Genomic DNA, 7,696 nt, shown 5'->3' with positions numbered 1-7,696 from the left:
GGAAATGGGAGGCGGTGGCGGGGAGGAGGCAGAAATCCTCAATAAATAAATAAATTTAAAAAAAAACTACTCTCCTTTCAGAAAAAAAAAAAGAGCTAGTGGTGAAAGCAAATGCAGAGATCCACATCTAATCCCTGGGCCAAGCTTCCAGAGACCAGTGTAAGAGAGGGAGGAGCAATAATATGAGCAAAGAGGTCAAGACGTGATGGGGACACCCACAGAGACAGCTGACCTGAGCTAGTGAGAGCTAACAGACTCTGGACTGATAGCAGGGAACCTGTACAGGACCAAACTAGGCCCTCTGAATGTGGGTGAGAGTTGTGTGGCTTGGGCAGGCTGTGGGGCCACTGGGGATGAGGCCAGAATTTATCCCTTGTGCTTGAAGTGACTTTCTGGAGCCCATTTTCTTGGAAGAATGAATACCTTGCTCAGCCTAGACATAGGCCTTGGTCTTGCCTCAAGTGACGTGCCAGACTTTGTTGACTCCCCATGAGAAGCCTTACCCTCTGTAAAGAATGGATGGGGAGTGAGGTGGGGGGAACGTGGAGGGAGTGGGAGGAAGGGAGGGAGTGGGAACTGGGATAGGTATGTAAAATGAGAAAGGATCATTTTTTAAAAATAATTAAAATTTTAAAAAAAAGAGCTAGTAGTACAAACATTCATAACTAATAATAAGTCTATGTGTCATGATTTGGGAATTTGTTGGCAGTCCAAAAAAAGCCTGCTATACTTTCTAATCTTTTATTTTTCATTTTTGCCAGTTACATATTCCTACTTGTCTGTAGATAGAAGCAAAAGCCCATAGAATTAAAGTATTTTAAATAAACTTATAATCAAAATATGCTCTGGCACGTCAACCTGTTTTTCATTACTTATTTATCTGTTTATTTATTTATTGGGGAAAGTGCCTGCACATGCCATAATATCCAAGTGGAAGACAGAGGGCAACTTCTTCCCTTTCTTTCCTCCCACCGTGTGAATTTCAGGAATCAAACTCACATTGTCAGGCTTGGCAGCAGGCATCTTGCGAGCCCCTTGACCTGTTTTTATACCTTACCCAAAATATTGTTTTGATAGATAACCTGAAACTCACAAATAAGGAAGTGACTCGTCTGAACCTGGTAAGTGACAGGAAGGAGATTTGAACTTGAATCCTAGCGTCTAAAGCCCGTCTTCTTCCTTATTTGTCATTCTGTAAGAGTCTCGATAATGGAGGAAGAGAGCGGATACACTGAGTTCAAACGAAGACTAGCCAGCATCCAGAGTGTCTCTCTGCTTCCCAGTTCATCATCTGACCCAAAAGTAAGGTACCCTAAAAGTAATTCCTCAAAAGACACAGTAGTGCATGTCTGTAATGCCAGCACCCAGGAGGCTGAGGCAGAAGGATTGCCATGAGTTTGTGGTCAGTCTGGGCTATACAGAGAAAAATAAGCCACCCAACCTATGTAGCAAGACCCTCTCTCAAAACATGAAAGAATCATTTTATATTTTCTTCATGAATCATTTCCTCTGGTGTGCACAATGATAAAGTTTTCAAAGAGTAAATCTGTAAACATAAAATATGCGTTCCTATCCTGTCTTCCCACGTTATGTTCATATATGTTACACATCTGGAAGACTGGCTTTTTACCCACCTATGTATAGAATATCCATTACAGGAAAAGGGAAATTTATATTCTAGCCCACAAAAAAAAAAAAAAGGTCTCCTGTGGTTGGCCAGGATTCTGTCTGAGCTGTCCATACCATCCCCAGTAACTATATTATAGTTTAAGCACACCATTTTCATAGCCTGTTTCTCCTCATTTCCATGCCTTATCTTGTGTTCACTCTGTCTTGGTTCAGAAAACAGCCTACCCACCTGCCTTTACCTCCTCTGACCTTGATTTAAAAAAAAAAAACACCCTGTGTTTATAGCATTTCCTGGGCTTCAAAGTAACAACTTTATCCTTATCAATAATCATTTCCAAAGCAAAAATTACAGATAATTCATTTCTATTCACGTTTGTTAATTTCTGCTTACATGTGGAAGCACAGTGTATCTTCTCCCTCCAGCTTGATGCAGGATGCTGCCTATCGTTGACGGCACAGTAAACACTGTGGTCTCGGTAGCTGCATTCTTGGTGAGTGAGTAGGTGAATTAATGTATTTTCTGAAGTCTTCTTTTTCCTTCTTTTTAATAGGAAGGACCAACAGAGCCAGAAAGTGGAAAAAATGAAAAAGGTGATGTTTCAGGAAAAAGAAATCGCAATTTGCTTTGTGTTGAAAGAGGGCATCAAAGCATTAAAATGATGCTGACGGATGTCTGTGAAAATCTGCTAAGCTACAGTGAAAATTTTAAGACAATCAAAGGTGGAATTAATTACTCTCCTAATTCCAGGAATTAAGAGACTGAGGTTAGAGGAACAGGAGTTCAATGACCTCCTGGAGCACATTGTAGAGGCCAACCTCAACAGGACACTAAAAGATAGGAAGGGAGGGAAGGAGGGGAAAAGGAAGGAAAATGGAAGGAAGGAAGGAAGGAAGGAAGGAAGGAAGGAAGGAAGGAAGGAAGGAAGGAAGGAAGGAAGGAAAGAATTAAATGTAAATTATATAGCTCCAACCATAATCTCCATTTCTTTACAATGTTTGTATCCTTTCACCCCTTTGTGATGTTCATTGCTCACTGAAATTTGGCTTTTCACTTTAGAACCTATTGGTTCTTGTTTTCTCTGACTCTTTTACAAAATTGCATATGGGTAATTTTCAAAATGCTCCAAAAACCTTGTGGAAGAATGTGTCACTGCCGCAGGATAACCAGTGATTCCCTGGATAATTATGGCAAGTTTAGGCAATTCAATCTTTTTTCTCTGGGAGCTGGAGAAGTGGCTCGGTGGCTAAGAGCAGGTTTCAATTCCCAGCATCCATACGGAGTCTCACAACCACTCCAGTTCCAGGGGACCTGGCACCCTCTGCGGGTACCAGGAATGCGCACCGTCCACTCATATGCAGTCAAAATACCCACATACATAAAATAAATATATATATTAAATATGTTTAAAGTATATATATGAACTAAATAAGCAAAATTCTCTATTCTCCCAATGTCCTTGTTTATCGTGCTCTATTTTGTAATGTCTCATTCCCTGTGGGACAGCTCTAGGGAGCAGCTTCTCATTACACATGTGCATTTGTCAGCAGAGCCGGCTGGAGGGGCGACATCAGTGCACGACCCGAGGAGGCTCGATGGCGGAGGAGATGACCAGCTCCAGGTCTGCATTTGCTTCTCGCTGTATTCCTCACTAATTAATGCTGTTTCTTTTCATTTTGTAGGTTAGTGTAGATCAAAAGGAAATACTTTACCTAATATCATTATGCCATAATTTCCTATCTAGTATTTATTTTTTCATAACTATTCACACATTTTCACACATTCACAATTTCACACATGTATATAACACATTCGGGTCACACTTACTCCACCCCTTGTCCCTTTCCTACCACCACCAAAATCCCCCTCCCAACAAGTTCCCCTTCCACTAGCATAGCTTTTTGTTTTGTTTCTTTTTTGTTTGTGACACACTGAGTTTAACCAGGACTCTTTGTCTTCATGAGCATGAATGTAGTACTATCCCCTGCAGTGTTAGACACCAGTTATAAAACTTAAATACGCCTCAGATTCTACAGCAACTTAGAGCTAATTTTAATTGAATTTTTTTCTCTGAACGCATATACGGAGCTTCCTCACAGATGAAGAAGTTGGGATAAACATCTGAGCACTGTTATTATGGTTGAAGCTAAGAGTGGTTAAGAGCAGTGGCTCCTGCACAGGATTCTGATAAGTCATTATTCCATAACCTTGTATGTTAGCAGACCCCAGTGCTCAGTTTACAGAACTAATTTCTTATTGTGGATTCTGATCACCTTCAATGCCTAACTAAATTAATGTATTGTTCATTTAGTCATTTAGTATTTAATTCACTACAAAAGTCTTAACTAAAATTCAGGAGTTGTCTGTCTACCTTCATTTTATGTGGAGAATGGACCAGGAAAAAAAGCAATTTTATAGAATTATGATATGTAAGGTTTTTTCTTTTCATGTTAACATTGGCAGATATTACATGAATGACATAGTTTTAAAGAAACAAAAACAGCAAAATCATAAATAAGAAATGTCTTTTGTAGGGCAGGTCAGCCTGGTCTACATAGCAAGCTCCAAGAAGGTGGAGAAAACACAATGTCGTTTGTGGTTTGTTCATTATTATCTGTCAGCTGCCTGTTCTATATCGGTACCATGGTCCAGTTTAAGAACGGAACTTTCACAGCCCTCATTTGCCTTGGGTTGTGCTGCCCTGGAATAGAATGACCTTCACAGCTCCCTGTACCTTCCCTGACTCTGTCAATATCACTCTTGTTGTGTTGTAGCATTTCCTCCTCCTTTACAGGTAGAACTGCCTCTTCCCTTCCACGTTCCCTTATGACCATTTCAATTATAGGAATAATGGATGGCTCATCTCAGTTTTATCATAACTCTGCTTCAGCTTGAATAGAGAGCAGAATCTGTCTTCTGTCCTCAGCTTCATTGGGCTATGCTTACCGTTTGATAAAACAGAAAATAACTGTGGCCCTAACAACCGATTTATTTTAGTGAGTGAATGAATAGGTTTCATGACATCCTTTCTCCTTTTGCTTTTAATAGGAAGGTGCAACCAAGCCAAGGGCTAGCAAAGAAGATGAAGGTAGAGTTTCATAAAAGCACAGCTCACACTCCGTCATACAGTGGGGGAGGAGACAAAAACATTAAGTGTAACACTTCAATATCTGTGGAGAATTTCTAAGCTTTAGTGAAATTTTAAGATAATCAAAGGTGGTTGATCAAACACTTGTAATCCCAGAAACCAAAAGGCTGGGTCAGAAGATTATAAGCCCTAGGATATCCTGGGGTACGTGGTAGGGTGCAATGTCAAAACTGTAAAGGAAAAAAAAATTAGGGCAAGTACAAAAGGACCAATAATTCTGTGTAAATCCAAATGACATCCATCCACACTTAATAGTTTTCTTTTGGTCTGCACTTCTTTTGATGACCACCTTAAGTCTCTGAAATTATTTTTTCTTTTGGTTGCCATTTCACTGAAATATGAGCAATGGTTTAAGATGTATATGCATGTCTTAGATTCACAGTAACACATGTTCTACCTCACATTTCTAGATATGGCACACACATTAGCCACAGAAAAAGAGGATAAAGACGAATCATCCTGGGATTCTGAGGTATCGTCTGTTCTCTTACTGTTTTTTAATGACTACTAAGGGAAGTTAGCACTGAAAGGCATGTTTTGACTTCCTCACCTCCGCCATTCTTACCGGAAACTATCCCCAGGTTTTTCACCTGGCATCCATCAGGACATCATGGGGTAGTATGTTATTGCAGGGTAGAACAAGTCTGGTACTGCATGGGATTCACGTCATGAAGGCTGTGCAGTGCAAAGCAAATGCCCAGGCTGTGAGTGCAAAGGACTCGGTGTGGCTCTGAATTATATGTTAGAATTGAAGGCGTGCACTGGGTCTACCATGGTTTAGTGATTCTGTTGGCTGTAAAAGTCCTAACATTTGGTTAGACCTGTTATACAGAGCTATTCTCTGAGCAGAGCTGCCATCACCCTCAGAAGTTCCGCTGAGTCTGCTACCAGAACCGCACAGCAGGCGCTGTTAACGGTTGTCATGACTTCGTGGAAGGGAGGAGGTGAGGAGGGTCACGGAACCCTCACCTATGTGTTCAGCCACCCCTCTCAGCCAGTTGTGTGCCATTCTTCCCTAATTGCATGTGGTTTCGGGGTCCTGGGAGGAGCTAGATGATATCGGTTGGGATGGATTACAGGAGGGGACTCCGTCCGCAGTCATGAGAGAGCTATCCTCCCTCCTGGGTGTAGGCCTTTCAGTGTGGCTGCTTTAAAGTCAGCCATGCTCCTGCCCATAACCTCTTACCCATGACTCTGTAATTAAGCCTAATCAACTCACTGTCTCACAGAGTGAACTTTGGAGGAACTGCACCTTCACTTTGACTGGAACTATTCTAGAAGGTGTTGTTTACATCTCCCCAATGGATGGAGGCTTGGCAACAGGACCCTAAGTCTTCACAGCTAAGAGTTTCATAGAATCATACTTGGCCTTGACATGGCTGATGCTCTTGGTTTTTATGTGTATGTGAGAGCATTTCAGAAGGAAAATCAGGGGATCATAATGGAGCATGATGCTGATGACAATGATGATAAATTAACTTCATTTCGTATGCCTGAACAAATTAGTGAAGAGTTTTAACAGTGAACCGGTGGCAGCTGCATTTGTAGTGACCTAGCTGTAAACACGGTTTGTCATCTGCATAGATGTATCCACACAGTTTAAAGTCAAGCATGTTAGGCTCTCGTTCTGTCTTTTAGTAGCTCTGTATTCTTAGATAAAATTATTTATCCTATTGAAATTCTAGTGGCCTCATTATTCCACAAAAATGGTACAATATCTTGCCCTGGGTTTATATAATTATATATTTATAAGTATAGGAAAAATTACCACAGTTTGAAAGTTAAATTTGTTTTAAAATATAAAGCAAGCTGACTTCAGTTATAGTTGTGACTTAAGAAATAGCGATGACCGTGGATGCAGCGCTATGAAGGGAAGCTCATTCCATTCCACCATGAATACAAGGCTATGAATGGAAGCTCATTCTATTCCATTGAGGATGCAGGGCTGTGGATGGAAGCTCATTCCATTCCAAAGAACATAACCTGGAGGATGGGAAGGAATGGTCTGAGTTGCTGTCTCCTGAACATGACATGGCTGCTTCACTCATGACTTTACAGCAGCTATGGCTCTCTGCACAAGATCTGGTTGGAAAGATCTCTGCATAGATGGGGTAAATCGCTCCAAGACTTGCCCCTTCCTGGGGAGCTAGTGGCAATGGAGAGGCTCAGGAGGGACAGTCGTTCCTAACTAAGCATGTGACCACTAGTAGGTTTCCTTCACTCCAGTGGATGGCCCCACTCACATGCACATTGGCAGGACTAACTGGATTTAGTGAGTTACCAAAGAAAAGACATGCAATTGGAAAGGGGCATAGGATGGGGTTTGTGATGGGAATATGGAGGTATATGTGATCATATTTTATTATGTACATGCATGAGATTCTCAAAAATAAAAAACAATTTATGATATAAACTCTATCTCCCAAATTCTTCTTCAGTTGAGATGTTCTTTGTACTTAGTAAAAGGACTCGTTGTTGGTATGTTTATCAAATATTTTTTCTATACAAATACTTTGAAAGTTCTTATTCACTTAGATGAAGGAACTTTTCAATGTCCTTTCTGTGCCTGTGATACACTGCAAAGCATCATGTCAGAAGACATAACATGGGGGATAAATTGTGTGGGAAGATAATAGTGTTTCAGAATATAGTTGCTGTACTGTAGCAAGTGTATTTTTAAGAACATGCCCTCTGAGGCTGGCAGTGGTGGTGCACGCCTTGAATCTCAGCACTCGGGAGGCAGAGGCAGTAGGATCTCCGTGAGTTCGAGACCAGCCTGGTCTACAAGAGCTAGTTCCAGGACAGGCTCCAAAGCTACACTGAAAAACCAAAAAAAAAAAAATTGCCGCCCTCTGACCAGGTGGTGGCAATGAACACCTTTAATGCTAGCACTCGGCAGAGGCAGGCAGATCTCTGAGTTG

Source organism: Microtus ochrogaster, chromosome 8 (genome assembly GCF_000317375.1).
Source record: "Microtus ochrogaster isolate Prairie Vole_2 chromosome 8, MicOch1.0, whole genome shotgun sequence".
Lineage (NCBI taxonomy): Eukaryota > Metazoa > Chordata > Mammalia > Rodentia > Cricetidae > Microtus > Microtus ochrogaster.
The sequence above is the reverse complement of the archived record's forward strand: the minus strand, read 5'-3'. Positions refer to the sequence as shown.